The following is a 23,188-nucleotide window of genomic DNA, read 5'->3' as shown; positions in this document are numbered from 1 at the left end:
TTCATTCTTCAGTGAGTGCTCTTAAGTGTTCTAAATAGAAAGCTAAGCTGACAGACATAAATGCAGCAGGTGTGTCTTAGACAGACTCCCTTTCTCCTGAGAAATGTCTGTCAGTAATCAAGCCCAAGGCATGCTAGACTCAAATAACAGATGTACATATACAAGTTTAACATGGGGTGGGGAAGGAATAAGAATATTTTCTCTCCTAGCACCCTGATCTTGTTCTTTCAACAATTTATATGTGACTTTGAAGATGTGCTTGTATGTACAGAGTAGTGGGGACAGGGAAGGGTGAGAGTAAAAGAAAATATAAGGCCAAGTTGAAGGTAATTTGTAGGAGCTTTTTGCCCATTCATGACTGGGGAAGTCCAGTAAAGCCACCAAGATGCTCTGGCAAGGGGCACGATGTCCTCCTGCTCTTGCCTTCTTTTATCTCCAGAAGGTTACAGTACAGTATTCAGGATTTCCCACACAGATCTCTGCAGAAAATTCATGCCTTACAATATCGTAGAAAGAATTTCATGGAAAAGGGAAGAGTGGCCAAATAAATTTGAGGATTGGTCCATAATATATTTCCTTCTGATGGATTTTAACAAGTACATTACCCATTAAAAGCTCTGAGAAAGGATAACTGATAACTTTGTTTAATTCAGTGTACTCAAAATTATTTGGCTAGTGTCTGGCAAAGTTGAAAGACTCTGAAATGGTGAAAAGAGATTTCTGGATGTCTTTTTGTTGTTGTTAATATCTGAGAAAATAGATTTTATGACAAAAAATGTTACAGATAGTAACAGATACATTTTGTAATGATAAAAGTGTCAAATTAGTAGGATGATATTATAATTATAAACATCTATTTACCCAATAAACAGAGTTGCCAAATACATGAATATGAAACTGACAGTAATTGCTATAGACATCAATATACCACTCTCAATAACTGATAATACCACTAGACACACAATCAGAAAGGCACAGAAGACTTGAGCAACCCTATCAACCAACTTTACCTAACAAAACTCTCCACTCAGAAACATCAGATTATGCATTATTATTATTTTTTAGTTTGCATTGATTATATTTTCCCCCCAATTCCACCTTATTTTTAACACCTTGCAATGTTGATATTCATTTGTTCTCCCTCATGTAAAAACATATTTGTAACTTTATCACAATTGTTGAGCACCCTAGGTTTCACTGAGTTATACAGTCCCAGTCTTTATCTTTCCTCTTTCTTCTAGTGTCCCACATGCTCCTAACCTTCTTCTTTCAACCACACTCAGAGTCATCTTGTTCAGTGTACTTACATTACTGTGCTACTAGCTCTCAAAATTGTGTTCCAAACCTCTCACTCCCGTTTTTTCCTTTCTGGCTGTAGTGATCCCTTTAGTGTTTCCTGTAGAGTAGGTATCTTGTTCACAAACTGTCATTGTTTGTCAGAGAATATTTTAAGCTCTCCCTCATAGTTGAAGGACAGTTTTGCCAGATATAGGATTCTTGGTTGGCGGTTTTTGTCTTTCAATATCTTAAATATATCACCCCACTTCCTTTTTGCCTCAGTGGTTTCTATTGAGAAATCCACACATAGTCTTATCAAGCTTCCTTTGTATGTGGTGGATCGCTTTTCTCTTGCTGCTTTTAGGATTCTCTCTTTATCGTTGATGTTTAAGGGTCTGGTTATTAAGTCTCTTGGCATAGGTCTATTCAGATCTCTTCTGTTTGGGGTACGCTGCACTTCTTGTATCTGTAATTTTATGTCTTTCATAAGAGATGGAAAATTTTCATTGATTATATCCTCTATTATTGCTTCTGTCCCTTTTCCCTTCTCTTCTCCTTCTGGGACACCCATGACATGTTCATTCTTGCATTTCGTGTTGTCATTCAATTCCCTGAGACATTGCTCATATTTTTCCATTCTTTTTTCTATCTGTTCTTTTGTGTGTAAGCTTTCAGGTGTCTTACTCTCCAGTTCCTGAGTGTTTTCTTCTGCCTCTTGAGATCTGCTGTTGATATCTCCTTTGTGTCTTTCATCTTTTGTGTTGTGCCTTTCATTTCCATAGATTCTGCCAGTTGTTTTTTCGAACTTTAGATTTCTACCTTATGTACACCTAGTGTTTTCATTATACACTTCATGTCTTTTGCCATATCTTCCCTAATCTTTTTGATTTGATTTAGCATTAGTTGTTTCAATTCCTGAATCTCAGTTGAAGTGTAAGTTTTTACCTGTGACTGGGCCATAACTTCATCTTTCTTAGTGTAGGTTGTAGTTTTCTGTTGTCTAGGCATCTGTTTCTTTGGTTACCCCAGTCAGGTTTTCCCAGACCAGAACAGGCTCAGGTCCAAGAAGGACACAACAGTATCAGGTCTTAGAAGATTGATACACCATGTGAGGCCTCAAGCCACTGTGCTTTTCTGCCTAACAGGTGGCACCTGTCAGCCTGTCACTCCAGACTGGTGTAAGGAGGTGTGGCCCGTGGCTGTTTTCCACCAGGCTCTGGGGTCTGGTTCTGAATGGAAGGCAGATAGAGCTTGGCACCACTTATTTCCTCTTAGGGAAAATACACCCCCTGGGGAGACATCATTTGCATTTGAACAGTCTCTCTGTCTCTGCTGTTTCCACCTTCATATGGGTCAGAGTGCTGGGAACTGAAAATGGCTGAGACTTTCTCCGCTGAGCCGAAAAAGGGACAAAAAGCCCCCTTCAAGGCCAGTCCATGGCCACCTTCAGTTTCACCTGTTGGCCAGAGACAGCCCCGTCTCTGGGCTCTCCCTCCCTCCCAGAGAGGTCCTCCAGCTCTCCAAGGTCAGTCATCACCAAAAGCCTCTGTCTGCTTGTTGGGGATTCATAGCTTATATTGAACAGTCAACATTTGTTAATTAAAAACTCAGTTGGAGCTGGACTGAGGTATATTTGCTTGTTCAGAGAGTGCTGCTCTCTAGCACAGCAAGGCTTTGCAGTTTGGCTGCCACTGGGAAGGTGCTCTTGGCTCGGGTCCACAGTTTTTACTTACAGATTTTATGCTGTGATCTCGGGCATTCTTTCCAATCCAGGCTTGTGTATGATGTGTGGACAGTCATGTTTGTCCTCCAGCAGTTATTCCAGATTATTTACTAGTTGTTCCTGAGGGACTAACTACCTTCCACTCCTTTATGCCACCATATTCTCCTCCTCCTCTCTGGATGTCTTTTTAATGGAATGCTGGGTGTTAACTACCTCATCCTTCTGGCTTATCTGATATTACAGGGACCATGTCCTTTTATGTTTTTGAATGAGCTGTTTTACAGCTCTGTAAGTTGTAGGAAACTAATAGTAATGCAAATTAATTTTTCTTGGAAACATAAATGCATTTTTGTCCAGGGGAGTTGCATAGATCCATCAATTAGCAAATTTATTTCAGCATTCCTAGTTGCTTATATAGGTCTATTTTTTTGGATTCCTTTTTGAACCAGCTTTTTTACATCTCACTTGTTCCCTAATTACTTTATGAGCTAAATAAAATCTTTGACACATTTTTATTTTATATTTGTAGGAGAGGCATGATTTTTCTCTTTTCAAAAAATTATCCTTTAATACCCAGAACCTCATTTTGTTTCTGGTCTGTTATTAATTTGGTCTCTCACATAACTGTGCATCTAGCCCCTGTGGCCTACCAATCCTGGCTCATGCTTCTCTCTATTTGCTAGCTCAGTGCATTTAATATTGACTTCTTTCTAGGCTCCATGACTCTCATCTGCAAGCCCTGTGATTCAAGTAGCCATGGGAAGCTCAGCTTCCAACATGGTGCCTGTGCCAGTTTGAATGTATTGTGTCCCCCAAACACCATTATCTTTGATGTAGTCTTGTGGGGCAGACGTTTTGGTGCTGATTAGATTTGCTTGGAATGTGCCCCACCCAGCTGTGGGTGATGACTCTGATGAGATACTCCCATGGAGGCATGGCCCCACCCATTCAGGGTGGGACTTGATCAGTGGAGCCATATAAATGAGCTGACTCAAAGAGAGGGAACTCAGTGCAGCTGTGAGTGATGTTTTGAAGAGGAGCAAGCTTGCTAGAGAGGAACGTCCTGGGAGAAAGCCATTTTGAAACCAGAACTTTGGAGCAGATGCCAGCCACGTGCCTTCCCAGCTAACAGAGGTTTTCCAGACGCCATTGGCCATCCTCCAGTGAAGGTACCCGATTACTGATGTGTTACCTTGGACACTTTACGGCCTTAAGACTGTAACTGTGTAGCCAAATAAACCCCCTTTTTATAAAAGCCAATCCATCTCTGGTGTTTTGCATTCTGCAGCATTAGCAAACTAGAAAAGTGCCCCTGTCTGCTCTTCTCAGAACACATACTTTACTTTTCCACCTTCACTTCTGGCATTATCTTCTTCTTTCCCTAAGCTGCCATTCCCTAGTCTTCACTTATCGAAATCCAACCTACTTTCCAGGCCCCATCTCCTCCTCCAAGAAGCATCGTAGTTATCCCAGCCTAAAGTACTTTGTTCCAGCACAGAAGTGCTTTTACATTTCTTAACAAATATATGGCCCTCTTCATATATCTCCCAATGCACTATTTTTTTACTCTCTTTGAATGAAGAGTCATATGGGTCAGTTCTAATACATGGATTTGTTCTCACCGAAAGAATAAGTCAAAATGGGAACTGTTAGGTTTTTAAGCAAATGTCAATACTGCTTTAAAAAATAGTGTTAGGAAATGTGTACCATCACAGAAATGCCCTCACCAGTCCTCTCTTATTCTTACTGACCACTAGAGATCCCTCTCTCTGCCAACACTTTTGAATAATAGGTCCAGAATAGACTCAAAAGTACACTAACTTACCTAGAACTGTGTGACACCTCATCCTGGTGGGGAGAGCGAATCACCTCGGTACCTCTTAAAACACAGATCCCAAGGTTGCAACCCAAACCTATCACTCAGAATCTCCCAGGCTGGGAGTTTGTGTCTTTTAAGAAAACACTCCAAGCAAAGTATATGCAGCCAGGAAAACATACAACCCTTCCTTCAAAGAGTATTTCTTGCAGGACCCTATTTTCTACAACAGAAAAGCAGAGCAGCTATTGATGATGGGAGAGAGAAGGGCCTGCGGACTCAGTCAGATCTCACCTTCCTCTTCCACTGCACAGACCCAAGGCTTTTTGGAAAATAGTTTGAAAACTTATGATCTAAAGAAAGTATTGAAAATGACTTTCCTCTCTACCCATGTGTGGCGGGTTGAAAAACGGCTGGCCAAAAGATACATATGTCAAATCTCTGGAACCTGTGAGTGTTATCTTACATGGAAAAAAGATCTTTGCAGATGTACTTACATTAAGGATTTTGAGATGAGTAGATTACCCTGGATGCTCCCAGTGGGCCTAAAAGCCTTCATAGGTTTCCTCATAAGATAGAGACAGAGCGAGACTTTGGACAGAAGAGAAAACACAGACACACAGAGGAAAAGGTGATGTGAAGACAGAGGCATTGGAGAGATGTGACCACAAGCCCAGGAATGCTGGGGCTGTCACCAGGTGCTGGGAGAGGCAACAGATGGGTCCTCCCCTCCAGCCTCCAGAGGAGTGCAGCCCCACTGGATCTCGGACCTCCAGCCTCCAGAACCACAAGAGGACACAGTTCTATTGTTTTAGGCCACTGAGCTTGTGGCAATTTGTTATAAGCGGCCACAGGAAATTAATACACTCTGAAATTAAAAATAGTTTTCAAAGGTGTTAAAAACTTTTATAGCTATTTCCTGTGCAAACAATTGTTGACAATTGTCATCAGCCTCCCATGGCAGAAGACAGGCTGAACACCAACATTTTGGATAATCATCCAAATGGAATCAGAAAACTTCTTGTCCCTTTCGCCCTTAGGGTCAATAATGAATTGCTATCATTTTGGCTAGTTTGATTATCAAGTGTTCCTCTAGTCACTTAGGGTTTGGAGAAACTCTATGAGTGAAAAGATCCAGCTAGTTTCAGAGTACAAGCCCCTTTTTCTGCCTCATTTTAATCTGCAAGGACTATATTTTGTTTTTGTGCTACTAATCCTTTTACATAAGTTCTGTGTTAGGGAGATGGAAATGCAAATGGCTTGGAAAAAGAAGTTTGTCTGCAGTAAGAGATAATGTACCTTTTTTGTGTGGAAATTAAGCTCTTACTGAGTACACATAAAATAAATATTCAAGCCATTAAGTGGCATTTTATGCAAATCAATAAATGGTAAGGAAGCAGCACTTGCAGAATACATTGATTTTTATAAAAGTAGTAGCAAGGCCACTTCTAGTCTGTTCCTGTGTACAGAATAATCAATAGGATGTCCTTGAGCTATATGTCTCCAAATCTAAACTCCAATAGGTCTGTTTGAGTTCTAATAATTACTCTTGTCTGTATAGTACTTTACAGTTTGCAAACTGTTCTTATAGCCATTCTCTCTCACATCAACTTGGCAAGTAGATAAAACAGGAATTACCAGTAGAATTTGGCTCAAGAGACTTTTGCCAAAATCATGTAAGAATGAATTGAGAGCTTCAGTAAAGTAGAAAATCACCCTCCTCTAGAGTTGAAAGAAGTGGAAGATCCGGGTAGGTACGATGTAGACAAAGTCATGGACTCTGAATTATGGCAGGCTAATGGGATTTGGGGCTTACAGGCATGTGCTCATACTAATAAAGAGCAATTGATTTAAGGATCAGACAGCTGTAGTTAATGGTCAAGAAGGCAAAGGTATGATGAGTTAAAGCCAAACCCACACCTTCTAGCAGTACAAGAATTTTCTCAGAATAGGGACGAGTCACCACGTTTTGGGAAACCTTGTGGTCTGAGGTAGTTCAGGACATTCCCTGGTGATTCCATGTAGGGACTGTTCCTTGAGGCTTAGAGGGACCATGTTCTCAGAACCAGGGTTTGCTTATGACTCTGCTTTTTTGGTGCTTGTTTTGTTAGGGACACATGATAGGGAAATAGTGGTTTCCAAGGAAGGAAGCATGCAAGGGGATTTTCTCTGATGGTTCTATGCTAGGATCCCAAGTATAAGCTCACAACTGAGGACAGTTGCATGGTTCCCTGCTATGTTGTGAGGCACATAAATATGTGATTGATAGAGAAGTGGAGATGTGCCAGAAGCTGCCCCCTGCAAGTCAGGTGTGTGTATGAGAAGGATGAAATGTCCAGTCGGGTGGGAAGCACATCACGTAGTTTCTTTGGTTCTGGGAAAGAGAGATTCAATCAAGCTACCTTATGTATCAAGGGGTTTATCATATGGATTCATGGAAAAATAAAGAAAACAAGAATATTGGCCATACAGTTGGACTTCTCAGAAGCTTGGATACGTTTTGAATTCTGGAGGGATTCAGCATCTCCCTGATAAACTGGGTGTAACAATGCCCATGAGCAGAGCGAGCTCCCTGATACCTTCTTCTCTATGCCTCTACAATTCCTGCAAGTAGAGGTTCTAAATGAAGAGACTCTAACAGAAGCTTCTAAAGGAAGCAGAGATGCCACGGTAAGTGAAAGTCCTGGGGCAGGAATAAGAGCGTCTCCCCTATAGCAAGGTGTGGGGAGGTAGATACCCAGCCAACTGACTCGTCCAACAATAACAAAAAGATTTTGGACCAAGAATTTGAGAAGACAAAAGTGGGTAAGCTACAGATTCAAGTTCAGTTCACATTTGCTGAGAACTTAATATTGGGCTAGGCACTGTGCTTGTTGCTTTACAATGGATTGTTTCATTTTAAAGCTGAAAGCAGAATTCCTTTTAAGGAAAGAATTGTTTCTGTTTAGGAAAATGTCCGATGGCTTTTCTAGGTGTGTATGAGGAAGACTATTCTGCAACCCACTTTGAATGGGCAAAAGCCAGATAAGGAAAGATCTAAAACTCTGTGTCATGAAGTCAGTGTAAGATGAAGGGTTTAACATCAGGTAATCTAATCCTCACTGTGACTCTGTGAGAGAAATACCGTTGCTATCTTGTCTTCACATAGCAAAATAGGAGAGTGTACAGCAAAGTTTAGTAATCTACCCAAGGTCCCACAGTAAACTAGTGACAGAGATGAGGTTTGAACACATTCTATGTGACCTCAAAACCTTCATACTTACCTATTAGGCTTAACCTCTTAGAAACATTTGCCTGTTAATGTGTACTTAATGCAATAACAAGATAAATCTTTAATGTCTCCAAATAAATTTCTACTTGGCTTAAAGAATCCAGCTCCCTTTTCGTATTTCTAAGTGGTTAGTCTGATTTGTGTAGAAAGAACCTGCACAATGTTCTTGCCAGAGGGTCATCATGAGGGAGACGAGAGCATCTGCTTCCTCCCGGAAGAATAGGTGGTATATCAACAACAGAAAAAAAAGGGCGTACCAACTGAGCTGCTTCCAGACAGCCTATGCTTTTGGCTTAGACATGACTTTGTAATAATTTAGGACCAAGAAATGGAGGATGTTTTTGAGATACTATAATAAACTGGGATCCTTAAGTGATCTGAAGGGAAATTGCAAGCACAACACAGAAAAGGGATTCTGTTTAGAAAACGTAGGCAACTGTATCTGAAGTTTGAACTGGATAACCCATTGCTGGAGCAGACTTGGCTAATTTGAAGCTTGTTGACAGACCTACATTGCTCAGGTCAGCTGTAGGGAAGGATTGAGTGTCGATTCCATTTGTGGTGGGGACCATGTGTTGGGCTCAGAAATGCACAAAAATAACTTTTAATTTGCTCTCCCTGTAAGTGGATTTATAGAATTTGATTTTCATGTTCTGAAGTTCTTGCTTCTAACCAAGCCACTATGACAAAAGCTGTCAGAGGAGAGGAGTTGTTCATGTTCTTCAAAACCAAATAACCGTGTTTTCTTTGAATTTAACAGTGGTGGCGGACAGCAGCACTTTCTCTAGATATACTTTGCTTTAAATCATGAAAAACTTAGCAATATTACACACCTACCTGACTTTGAAAACAGAGGATTCCTGTGGGGTGCCTATTTCTTTCATAACCTCAAGATGAATTGATAGCATGTGTGCTGGGATAGAGGAAACAAATAGACTGTTTTCAAATGCTTTTGCAATGAATATCACTAAACTGTCTTAAAAAGCCAGACTAGTCAAAATAAGTGCAATTATTTTTAGAAATAAGTCATATTTATAGGAGAAGCAGTCTGGAAATGTAAGCTGGAGAAAACAGAATGTATTTGTGTATGTATTGTTGGGTGTCAATCTTCAGAGGCTGCAATTATCTGACAGTGCTTGGTTAAGTTCTTACAAGGGTTTTTCAGTGGGGTGTATTATCCATTGAAGGTAGAGAATAAAATGTAGTCAACCATTACATAATTCAGGATGCAGCCTAGACACCTGTGTCCAGGGTTCTCATGAAGAAAAAACATTAATTTCCCTTAGCTCCTAGAAGGATTTTTGGAACAAAGGTGTCTATTCCTAGCTCTGTGTAAATATGTCTCTATTTGCTTATTATATTCATAAGAACCACTTGGTTTCATTTAGCCTCAGGATGTACTAATACCATTTTAAAAATATACAGAATTAATAACTATTTAAAAATCCCTCAGAAGCCTAAAATTTCTAGGGTGTGTGAATACTTGGGAGAGGAGGGGAGTGGGAACAGGCAGGTGAGATGGAAGAAAAGAAAGAAAATAGAAAACAGATTGAACTAACTAGCCAATGCATTAGCTTGAGTGCTGTGTCCCTCTTTTCCTCACTTCATAAATGACCTGTGCTGCACAGTAATGACCTTGGAACACACTGTCTGATCATTAAATATTTATCTTTCTTTGCAACAGTCGGAAGAGACAACCTGCAAATTGAGTAATAATGACGATAACATTAACTATCATTTATAGATGGTGTTTTAGAGAGTGCAAGGCAAATTTCACACCGTTACACTCCAGTAACTATTGGGGATTCATAAAATAAGATGTGACCAGAGATTGGAGTTGGGACAGAGTGACAGGGGAAGGGGGTAATTTCTCCTTGTATATTCCTTGGTGTCAATCATGCCCCTTTTATAATTGGTTCTTAACTTTTTTTGGGGGGGCATGAATTGAATAACTGTTTGTGAACCCATTCCTTAGAAAAATAAACACACAAATAACCAAAACTCTGTCTCTACTTTCATGAGGGTAGTGAATGCCTTGTAGGCCACCTGAGGGCCTGCTAGGTGGCTATGGATATGGGTATTAACCCTGCCTTGGAGAATTTGGCCACTCAGTTCAGACCTGAAAGTACATACCAGACAGCTAAGTGATCACTGTGCTTGTATTTTCCACTGTGTATCTGGTGCCTAGCACTCTGGGTGGTTCATAGTCAGTGTTCAGTAAATATCTATTTAATGAATGAATGAAAATGAGACTTTTCAACCTGTATGATGCACCTTTCAACCAAGCATCTCACAGCATCAGTATGGTAATGTCTTGATTATTCCAGGCTAGTTTAGGTTTTGAGGACTAACAACCAGGAATATTCGGTTTGGGTCAATAATTTTCCTTACTGTTCTTATTGATAACCAGATGAGTACTTCTGGACAAGAAATTGGGTCTAATATCCATAAGTAGCTATGGGACCTTGAGCAAGTCTCATCATTGCTAAAGTAGGGATGCTAATGTAATATCTCTTCCATTCCCATTGAGATGTTGAAGATAGCAAGTGGTATGATGTGTGCTTCAGTTTTCTTTAAAAAGGGTCAAGTATTTTCCATAGCATTCTAGCCTACCATTGGTGTGGTACCAGGGATAAGAATTAACTCTGTTTATCATAGTGGGAAAGAGATACCATATGCTATTAATACTAAGTGGCTAGGGTTTGGCCTGCTACATAGGTGACCTTTTAGGGGCAGTATTTTGTAATAGGAGTTTGTGAGGCAGAAGTAAAAAAACAAAAATAATAAATTGGAAGGACTACTTGTCTGCCTAATATTGAAAAATAAAGATTCTTTTATCTTCTTCTCCAATAACTTCATCATCATCATCATCATCGTCCATAAAAGATTAATCTAGATTTCCTGACAGGGAATATGGTATTGAAAGTTGTCTTGCCCAAGACATTCTAAAGTATTTTGCATAATCTATATTGTTGATTTGGAAGTTTAAGCTCCTTCCTGCTTGAAGGATGTCTTTTAAATAATTACCACTGTTGTTCTTAAAATCCCTTATAAATTGCCCCGCCCATTAAGACTCCCCTTCTCTCATCCTTTTTCTATCTTCTTGTTAAACACATATGCTCTGTTGAAGGCAGACCTGGGTCTAAATCCAAGCTCAGCTGTTTACTGTCTGTAAGTTGTTTTTTTTTTTAATATTCATTTTGTTGAGATATATTCACATACCATGCAGTCATACAAAACAAATTGTACATTCAGTTGTTCACAGTACCATTACATAATTGTACATTCATCACCAAAATCAATTCCTGATACCTTCATTACCACACACACAAAAATAACAAGAATAATAATTAAAGTGAAAAAGAGCAATTAAAGTAAAAAAGAACACTGGGTGCCTTTGTTTGTTTGTTTGTTTCCTTCCCCCATTTTTCTACTTATCCACCCATAAACTAGACAAAGGGGAATGTGGTCTTACGGCTTTCCCAATCCCGTTGTCACCCCTCATAAGCTACATTTTTATATGATCATCTTCAAGATTCATGGGTTCTGGGTTTTAGTTTGATAGTTTCAGGTATCTACCGCCAGCTACCCCAATTCATTAGAACCTAAAAAGGGTTGTCTATATTGTGCGTAGAAGTGCCCACCAGAGTGACCTCTCGGCTTGTTTGGAATCTTTCTGCCACTGAAGCTTATTTCATTTCCTTTCATTTCCCCCTTTTGGTCAAGAAGATGTTCTCCATCCCATGATGCTGGGTCTACATTCCTCCCCGGGAGTCGTATTCCACATTGCCAGGGAAATTCACTCCCCTGGGTGTAAGATCCCACGTAGTGGGGAGGGCAGTGATTTCACCTTTCAAATTGGCTTAGTTAGAGAGAGAGAGGGCCACATCTGAGCAACAAAGAGGCATTCGGGAGGAAGCTCTTAGGCACAATTGTAGGGAGGCTTGGCCTCTTCTTTGCAGCAGCAGTCTTCCCAAGGGCAAGTCCTGTGGTAGAGAGCTCAGCGCATCAAACCGCCAGTACCCGATGTCTGTGAGCACATTAGCAACCATCGAGATGGGGCAGGCCAATACCCCTGCATTCTCCACCAGCTCCTCAAGGGGAATCTGCATATTTTTTCCTTTTTTTTTTTTTTTAACTTTTTTTTTAATCAACTGTATAAAAATTAAATTAAAAAAATTTAAAAAAACATACAATAAAAGAACATTTCAAAGAGACCATAACAAGGGAGTAAGAAAAAGACAACTAACCTAAGATAACTACTTTACTTCCAACATGTTCCTACTCTACCCCAAGAAAGTAACCTAATATAGCAACATTTCTGTGAACTTGTTCCTACTATACCCATCAGAAATTAACAGACCATAGTCATTCCTGGGCATTCCCAGAATGTTAAATTTACCCACGATAGCTTATCTGTTCTTATTGGATTATCGTTCTCCCTTCCTTAATTGCTCTCTATCACTGGAAGTTTTTAACCAGAGAGCCAGTGCTCTCGTTTGTGAACAGGGCTAATGTGATATCCTCATAGGGTTTTTGTAAAGCATTCATGAGATAATGTTTATAAAGCCCACAGTACAGTGCCTGACCATGAGAAAGAGCTTCATAAGTGTTAGTTTCTGCTGCTCTTGTCATTGATGGCGGTGATGTTTTTTTGAGAGTGCTAGCCTGGCTCTGAGTCCAGAGGAAGCACTGTGGCCTGACCCAGTGGGGTTTCCTCCAGAAGACTCCTACTGGGCCTTCTTCATTCAAGGAAGACGAAGACTCAGCTCTCTTCTGAAGCTTATGTTCTGAACCTCTAAGACTTATTTCAGCCTGCTTTGGGGCTCTTTCTTCTCCAGAGATCAGGATGGACAGAAGCTTCATCAGAAGCTGAGTGTCTCAATACTTAAGGAGCTGATGAAGCAATGTTCTTAAAGAGGAACTTAGAAAGCTCCCCTAAGATGGCTAGAGTGCTTTCCCTCCATGTGTCTCCATCACTGTTTTCTCCTCTCTGCACACCCTCTGACAGTAATTCCTAGAACTGCAGGTCTACAAAACAAGGCTCCTTTTGGTTCTCATTAATTCTACTGGCCTCAGAGTCTCTCTTTGCTAGTATTTTAGGGCCTCTCTATTAGACAAGTTGCTGATTCAGAAATTCTTAGCTGATCTCCTCTTAACTGGTCAGCTCAGTCAGTGCTTTCCAACCCCTACTTAAAACATATTGCCTGATGCCCCAAGAATGCTGACAAATCCCTACTATGTGCCACTCTCTGTTTCATCCTGGTCCTTCTCTTCCCAGCAGTGCAGTTGTGTACTTGCCAAGACTCAGTTGTGTTGCTGCCCATAACTATTTATGCCCGTTGTATTTGTTATATAATTACATACTTCAATTAAATATTTCATAAACTGATTTATTATAAGTGCAAAATGAGATTCTTTGAAACCCAAGTTAATATTTTGGAATGAGTTAATAAGATCGAGTTGCTAAAAAAAAAATGCTGTTGAAATAGATGTGGGCAAGGCAACTCTAAAAGTCTTGGCAGGGGGAGGGGATGAAAATCTAGAAAGAGTCTGCACTCAGATCATTTCACAAGGGTCTTTGCATTTTCACTGTGGTTTAAAGAAGTCAAAACTGAAAACCCTAGTAGATGAGGTGTTGTTTGACTTGTTTATGCAAAGGAGACAGCAGGAATCAGTGGACCCATTTAAAGTCAAGAACAACAAAAGCAGAACCTTGGCCTTACATCAAAAGGTTAGGTAACTGTGATGGTTAGGTTCATGTGTCAGTTTGGTCAGGTGATGGTACCCAGGTATCTGGTCAAGCAAGCACTGGCCTAACCATTACTGCAAGGATGTTTGTGGCTGCTTAATAAACTAGAAGGCTGGTTTCTTAAATCATCAGTCAATTGGCTGCAGCTGTAACTAATGACGTCAACAGAGGGTGTGTCTTCCACAATAAGAGAATGCAGTCAGCTGGATTTAATGCAATCAGTTGAAGACTTTTAAGTGAGACAGATAGAGGACCTTCACTTCTTCTTAGGCTAACCAGTGAAGCTTGCCTGAGGAGTTCATCGGACACGTTCGTCGAAGTTGCTAGTTTGCTGCCTGTGTAGTTCATCGAACATCTACATTGGAGTTGTCAGTTTGCTGCCTGCCCTATGAAATTTGGACTCGTGTATACCCACAGTTGTGTGAGACATTTTTTATAAATCTTATATTTATAGATATCTCTCACTGATTCTGTTTCCCTAGAGAACCCTAATTAATACAGTAACTAATACAATTTTTACATTTTAAGTTACATTAACAATTTAAGGTATGTGCACATCATTTTTAATGATTTCCAAATTTAATCAATATTTTTCATTAACTAACCAAATAGTAGTCTGGTTACACTGGATGAGAGGGTTCCCACTGCCCAAGGGTACCCACCATGATGTGCAGTGCATCAAATATCAGGAGCACAAGCTATTTAAGGAACAGCCGATGATGGCAAAAGGTTATGCAGGGAGGTTCACAGTCTCTTACTCGGCCTCCCTTGAGCTTGCACAATGAAACAGGCCCTCAGGGCCTACGGCCAAAGAAAATATGTGTGACTGCCTACCACACTATATGAACTAATATTTTATGAGTAATTTTTTACACATTGCATCGTCCAATCTCAAACAGCCCCTGGGAGGTAGGAATTACTCTCACTGTTTTGTAGGTGAGGCTGCAGGCTTCAGAAAAGTTAAAAATCTTGGGCCCAGTCAGTTACACGCCAACTGGGAACATGGCAACTAAGATGAGTTCCAGACACTAAATCCTGTGATTTAGCTATAGAGACTCGCCCGTTGATTTGGATGGCAGCATTAACTGATCCACTCACTCCTGAGATCCAGGTGCTGACAACATTAGCACTAAGCTTTAACCAGCTTCGCCTAAGCATGGTTCTCACATTCATAAGGTTCCTGCCAGCTGGCCTAGTTACAGGCAGGGAACTTAATGCAGACTGTATCCTGAGCTTCCCAGTCAGGGACTTTGTCAAGGCAGTACAACTCCTGATGAAGTTCCCACCACTCTCTTGCTGTGGGTGTGTGCAGGTGTTCTAGGACCAAGTGGATACCTTAAAACATTCTAATTGAGCCAGCGGAAGGAAAGAAGAATGCTCTTGGCAGCACATGTCATTTGCATTGTTACAACACCTGTTCGTTTTGGTGCACAATAAGAGTCTGTCAGAATTTCCATTATTCACCCTATTAATGGGATAGTCATTTGGCAAGTTCTCATCCCTCTGGTCTACAGAGTATGTCAACCCAGCTAGCATTGCTTTATCAGTAAAATCATTGTTGACCATTTCAAGATAGTACTGAAACAAATGCACGTTCTTGATTTTTGTTCCCAGGTCGACTTGTGAAAAAATATAGGAAAAAGAGCCTGAGTTTTGATAAAATCAGGGAGAAGCAAAGCTGCTTGACAGTTTAAATCAGGGTTTTGTAAAATTTTGTCTGCGATCCACCAATATTAGAATTTCCCAGCTTTTATTGACCACACACCTTTCTGGGCTTTACCAGAGATCTACTTAATGAGGCTCTGTAGAGATGGAACCTGGGATCACATGTTTTCCATGTCATTGTTATACTGAAGTCTGAGAACCATTGGTTTAAATGAATTGTCTGGAACAATAAACATCCGTAGACATTTGATGACAGGATATTTATATCAATGGTAATGAGTACATATTTTATATCCTAGTGTGGAAATTTTGGAGGACTTCTGAGAAATAAAGATTCAACTCAAGCTAGAGATTTTATTTTTTGTATCATGATAGTAATTTCAAAGTCTGAAACCTTATTCAAAGTGTACTTTCAATCATGAAACCTACCTCATGCAAGGACTTCTTGAATTTCTTATTTTTTAAAAAATATTTTTTTGTGCAAACTGGTGAATTCCTCTACTTTGTACCTTGTCCTAAAGAAAGTCATTATTTTACTATCCATCTGATCCATTTATTCATTCAAAAGTGTTCATTGTGCCATCTCCTATATTCCAGACACTGTTTTTGTCTCTGAAGACCTAAGATTAAATTATATACAAGCCCTTATCCTTGAGGATGGGCATTCTAGTGGTAGAGATTGATAAGTGAATTAGCTGTTACATACAGGGTAGCAAGGGTTATAGTCAAAGTCAAGAAAACTATGGGTCTAACTTTTGAGTAGATGTTTGAGAGAAAGTAAGAATTGGCAAGTGAAAAGGGTGGAACAAAAGATAGCTAAGGTATATGGTAATCCTCCAGTTTGTTAACGTGGAGCAAAAGAACTGGTGAGCTGCTGATGGGAAATGGGAAGATTGACAGGGTTGGACCAATAAGGATCTGTGTGGGTTGAGTCATTTGCCTGTTTTCTCTGGAATAGAATTTGGTAACTGTTAAATGCTATTCAATGCAAAACCTGATTTAACAAAAATAGGATGACATTTTTTTCAGGTAAAGTACCTGAAAATCAGCACATCACTGCATATTCCTTTCTTGTAGATTCACAGCAATCTTTCACTATTAAAACCTCAAAATATCCTGTAGAAAGTAAATCCATTTTATTTGGATTTCCCAAACTTCTTTGCTGGTGAACACCCCTTTCAGGATCTGTGAAGTGTCTCCTGGGCCTGCAGTGAAATGGCCTGAAGGGATAGTGCTGAGCAGCCTAAGGGAAAGAGGGTTCACTGATAGCCTCACTAGGAACTTCCAGAGAGTAGTTAGAAAACAATCCCTAATAATCTCAAGTGGGAAGCTTTTACAAACTTGCTGCTCCAGTTAAGAAAGGAAACAGAAACAGGATGAACAGAAAAGAAAATTGTGCTGAAGGATGTTAAAGATCTTAAGGTTAAGATGCCTTTTTTGATAAATAAATCTTTAACTTAATAGCAAACCATTTTAAAGGTAATTTATATTTGGTATATATATTATGTTTGGTAAAAATGCTTAAGACATTACACAAAAGTCTATGAAGTAAAGTAAAATATGAATCCTTTTATTTATATGTATTTATTTTAAAAATAGATCATGCTGTACCAAATTTTGTAAGTTTTTACATTTCATTTAACTATATGCTTTAACTGTCTGTACACAAAACATTATCTTGTTATATTAGTATACAATAGTTAATTTATCCAAATCATTAAACAGTTTCAGAATTATTTTGAATGGTTGTTTCAAATGCTGCTGTGATAACTATCCTTATGAATATAGCTTTGACACCTGTGTTACTAGATTATTGAAGTAGAAATTCTGTGTTAGATGCAGGGCAGTGATTGTTAGTTGCCTCTCAATAGCCATTCTTTCTTCCTCCTTTTATGACATAATTTCATTTTTTCCCTGGGAGCATGACTGCCAACTATAGGACTACATTTCCCAGCCCCCTTTGCAGCTAGGTATGCCATGTGACCTAGTTTTAACCAATGAGATATGCGCTCCAGTGTTGTGGGATTCTTTTAAGAGATCTCCTTACTAAGGAGGGCTTCATCTTTTCCTCTTCCATGCCACTGGATTTGAGCAACCATCTTGGATCATGAGATGACATGCCAAAGATGAGAAGCAGCAAGACTCAGGGAGCCTGGGTTCCTGATAACTTAGAGCCGCTATAGTATTCCTGGAACACTTCCCTCTGGATTTCTTTTACATAGGAGAAAACTAAATTACTATCTTGTTTAAGCTATTGCAATTTTTTTTTTAGTTGCATACTGTAAAATGAAATGAAATCTTAACTTATTCAAAGGAAATGCTTATTTAATGTTTTAAAAAAATATACAAAGGACCTCCAAAGGAGTTGTGCAATATAGTACTCCCACCAGCAGTGAATGAGATTGACTAGAAAAGTAAATTCATTAGAAATGATGTGATCTTTATGACTTTTATTCAAGAGAATTTTAAAAGTTTACAGACCTTTTCTTTTAAGCCTCCCAACTTCCTTAAATCAACAACATTCAGCAGACAGAAAGTAGAATCATACACACTTTTATTAAAACCATGGCCACTTTAACAGCTCTGTGACTGTGAATGTGGGGTAGTTTATAACCTTTTAGAATCTCAGACTCATAATTTAGAAAATGGAGTAAATAAAAATACCTCTTTGGATTATTGTGAGGAGTAAATAAGATAATACATGCAATATACTTAGCACAGAACCTAGTGTAAGATACTCAACAAATGTTAACCAAATATTATTATTCAATAAACAAATAGAATATCTGCTTTTGTGAGCCATCGTATAGGATGAAAGTGTGCCTAGATTCAAGTAGCTCAATAAACTATTTGGGGAGTGGGGTGGGGGTATACATAGTCAGAAATACTCTCACCACCATAGTGAAGAAAGTGGGAATTCCAAAAAAGAAAAAGTACAAATTCACAGGAATTCAGGGAGGGAGAGATTACTTCTGGTTAGGGGCAAGGTGTGAAAGAAGGCATCACAGAGTCTTTGAAGGATGGAGAAAATTCCAAGTGGTAGAAATACCAGAAGACTTAACTTTAAACAAATGGCAGCAGCAGAAGTTGGGATGGGAAGGCACAGGCTACCTAGCAAGTTAGGTAGCTGAGGAACATCAGGGCAGGCACAGAGAGGAAGGACCAGATACTAAAGAGTGCTCAGTGAACAGCTTGAATGTTCCCTTAAGCAGTAGGGGGTCTTTGAAGGCTTTAGAGTGAGGATGAGGACAGACAGATGATCAGGCTAACTGTAGGGACGTTAGCCTGATATTAGTGTGCATCAGGGATTGAGCAGAGGAAAGACAGGGAGTGGGGAGTGGTGACTACTGGCCGGTGGTGTGCTGTCACAATGGAAATAAATTGCAACATATCCTTGTACAGAGCATCCATCATTATAACTTTTTCCAGTTACCATTTGGGCAAACCAAGAGGCAGAGCCAGCCCTATGTCTTCTGAGGTTGGTAAGCAAGTCGGTAATGAAACCATTAGCAAGTTGCCTTTGATTCCTGCTCCTTATCCTCAGGGCAAGTTTGTCTCTTAGCAACACGTTTTGAACTTGGCAGCTCTCAAAGCTCTCTGTGAATGAATAAACCAAAATGGAGGGAAATGTGAAAGTAACTTTGATGTGAGGAAATGTGTATGCTGGGCATGTGCCGGATCCCCAAATCACGCGGAGCCAGGGAAATGTACAGTAGGAGAATTGGTGTTCAGCTAATCAAAGTTCCCTTTTACCTGTAGTGGGAAATAGGATGTGGTTTAAAAATACATAAATTAGGCTCTGACAAAGAATTCCCTACTTTTTGTTATTAAAGAAAGGGAGAAATAATTTTTCAAAAGATGCAAAGGGGAGCTGTTAAGTTACAATGAAAGCAGAACATTCACTAGCTTGATTTCATCAGTCGCCTTGATGTATAGACTTGTGGCTTCTTGAGGGCTTGTGCTGCATCTTTTTAAGTTTATTGGTTCATCACTTGGCATTGTATTATATAGAGGTAACTTCTTAATACTTCTGTATTTTAATTCATCTAACACATATTTACTGAATACCTACTATGTGCTTGGCTTTATTTTTAGCAAGGGGCTCATAAAATTGTGGGAAAAATCAAGGGCAGAAAGCTGAGTTTTTATATGAAATCTCAGTTGGAGGAGTGTCTGATTCCAAGCTCACTCAGGTTATTGGCAAAATATATGTATTTCTTGGCTGTAGTACTGAGAGCTTCAGTTTCTTGTGTTTTTTGCTACCTGTTAGTCAGAGGCTGCCCTCGGTTCCTAGAATTCACCCCCAATTCCCTGCAAGTGGCTTTCTCCATGGGAGGTTCTCAACATGGCAGCTCACTTCTTCAAAGCCAGCAACTGAGAGAGCCTCTAGAGAGGGTCTGCTTGGAGTCTCATAGAACATAAACTAATCATGGGAGGGACACGTTCTATTGGTTGAAAGCAGGTTACACTTCCCACCCCCAGCACACACTCACTGGTAGGGTTGCCAGTTTGGATGTATTATGTCCCCCAAAATACCATATTCTTTAATGAAATCTTGTGGGTGCAGACATAGAGTTGATTAGGTTGGAATCTTTGGATTAGGTTGTTTCCATGGAGATATGACCCATCCAACTGTGGGTAAAAACTTTGATTAGACAGATGATTTCCATGGAGGTGTGGCCTCACCCATTCATCATGGGTCTTGATTAGTTTTACTGGAGTACTTTAAAAAGAGCCTCATAGGCTCAGACGTTTGCTGGCTGACACTGATGCTTAGACGTGCTTGGAGCTGCAGCTAAGCCCAGAGACATTTTGGAGAACGTCATTTTGAAACGCATCCTGGGAGCAAACAGACGCCAGCTGCTTGCCTTCCGAGCTAACAGAGGTTTTCTGGATGCCAATGGCCTTTCTCCAGTGAGGGGATACTTATGCTTATGCCTTGGTTTGGACACTTTAGTGGCCTTAGAACTGTAAATTCGTAACTTAAACCCCTTTTGTAAAAGCCAATCCATTTCTGGTATTTTGCATAATGGCAGCATTAGCAAACTGGAACAGAGGGCATTACACAAATGCATGAACACCAGAAGGGGAGTCATTGAGGTCATTTCTGAGTATGCCCAGCAGAGAGGGCACTGGAAGAAGGGTATTTAAGGCAGGCCTGGACTGTATCCTTGTCAACTTTCTCTCCTCATTGTCTGATGCAGAATGACTAATGAAGTAAACTTAGTTGGGTTTCTTTGCTGACTGGATGTGAAAAGCTGATGGTGTAGGTGAGGAGGAGGCATTAGGGAGGACTCTGAGATTTCTAGGTAATGTTAGCTGAATGCTGATGCCATTAACAAGTTTAGGTAGTACATGGAAAAAGTGTTGAATGTTAAGGGATACTTGGTTATCTCTGGGACACCATCCAGCTGAAGGAATCTCATACAGCAATTCTTGTTAAGCTTTAATGAGAATATGGATCACCGGGGATCTTACGAAAATGACTCTGATCCAGTAGGTCTGGGAAGAAGCCAAGCTCCCAGGTGATGCCAATGTAGTCCAAGGACCATACTTTGGATAGTGATAAAATTGTATAAAGCCCTGGGGACCCCTCAGAGCCAAAAAGCCCATGTCCTGTTTTCTCTTTGGATTCCCTCTTTAGTTTCTTCTTGATATTCTGAAATTTGAAATCCCCACCAAGGCAACTGACCCAGATAGCTAAGCAAGCCCCTAGTTCATTATGGTTGATCCAATACAAAATAAAGCCCACTTGCCTAAACCCACCCTATAGAAGGGACAAACCCTAGTCCAGTCAATAGAAGTCAAGCTAATTTCCTTTTTATGTCTATAAAAAATCATTTGCCATCCCTAGAACCTCTAAGCAACTTCCAATTCTGGCTTTATTTGCTGTAGCAAAACTTTGGTATTCCAAATAAAATGCTATGGTCTGCAAACTCGACTCTGATTTTTCTTTCACAGTAGCAAGGCTCAAGAGCAACTGGATTTCTATTTTTTTTTCTTTTTTTTCTTAACTGCCTAAGAAATTTTGAAAATCTATGTGACCCATGTACAGTTATAAGTCAACATCTCATATCTTTCATCATTTTTAAACAGTTTCAAAGGATGTAGTTTCCAGTGTGTTGTAGCTATGCATGTTTTTAAAATAAAACACTTACATCCTCCTTTTAAATGTATCCAAGGACCTATAAATCATAATGATTTGCTATCCATCACTGTCTATTTAACAATATAATTGAGCAAATTTTTCTTTAATAGCCAATCATTTTACATTGTTCTTTTTTCTCCCTGAACTCATATTTCCATTCTACTTTCCCACAGAATTTCATCCTAAATTTTTTTATTGGCCATTCTACCTGCTTAGCTACCATATAAATAGAAATTTTAAAAATTGAAATTTCTAACATCTTTTAGGCCTTAGAGTTAAAACATTCTTAAGGAGTAAATTATTTGCTACAGTTAGTGGGCAATTGATCAAAATAATACATACTACAAATTTCAACAAATACTCATTAAATATAAAAATATGGGATTGGCAATGCATCTCTTAATGAGATGGTCAGGGCTAGTTTTCTTTTTTAAATTAGCTCATATATCAAGGACAAAAATTGCTTGTTGTTAGAATGAGACATGATACAGCATCAATTCTCTGTCACTTTTTGTTTTTATTGATATAAGTGCTATGTTCACATAATAAACAGATGAAATGGACAGAGATTTTAAAAATAGCAGTATTGTTTAATTCTATGAACACTTTTAAAGATGTGTACCAAAAATCACATAATAATCTATCATAAAACTAATTTTTAATGGTGTATCGGTAGGCATGGTGATTAAATTATCCTTCAAATTGAAAACCACCCAATTTGTTGTGCATTCCTTCAATTTCTATATACCTATACCATTATTTGGAATTGGCTCTTTATTTAGAGCTTCAGAAGTTTGTGCACACTGGGCCACTATCCCATAGTAAAATTTAGGATGTTTGAGAGCTATGACATTTATTTGTTTGTTTTTTGTTTGTTTATGGCGAAAGGGGGTGAAATGGTGTAGGGGGTGAAGGAATTTTGGCTTAATGCTGACTACAGGCAGTTTCTTAGCAGATAAGTTTTAGGATAAAGCACATATGGAAATTGAGGATCTGGAAATGTATTCCCTTGAACCTATTTGTGCCTCCACACCCCTTGGAAAGTCTTTACAAAGGAGGGTCCAGTATCCCAGTCCGAAGACTGCTCCATTGGAGAACTGGAAATATGACGTGGAACCCAGGAGCAAAATTAGGGGACATAAAGGCAGAAATTCATGCACATTGAAACCTGCATCCAACAGACCCCATTAATTCAGAATTTTAGGGGGTAGAGTCTGGATTGAAGGGAATTTTATCCTATATATGGAAAGAAGAAACGTGAATAGCAAATCACAGTGCAGAATAGGATTATACGGAGACTGAAAAACACAAAGTACCTTCAAATTCTTTAGAGCATTAATTTGTACATAAGTAATTTGTACGTGATTACAAATCACCCTCATCTGTTTGTTGAAGTCGGCTGGCTCTGTGCTCAGTAACACTTTGTCATTTAATTCTAGATACTTTTTGTATTCCATGAACCTGAGCCAATGAAACCTCTTTTCTTAAAAACCTAACAAAAACCAATTTGATCTGCCTGTCCCTATCCCTCTTCT

Source organism: Choloepus didactylus, chromosome 1 (genome assembly GCF_015220235.1).
Source record: "Choloepus didactylus isolate mChoDid1 chromosome 1, mChoDid1.pri, whole genome shotgun sequence".
NCBI lineage: Eukaryota > Metazoa > Chordata > Mammalia > Pilosa > Megalonychidae > Choloepus > Choloepus didactylus.
This window is presented reverse-complemented; position numbering follows the sequence as displayed.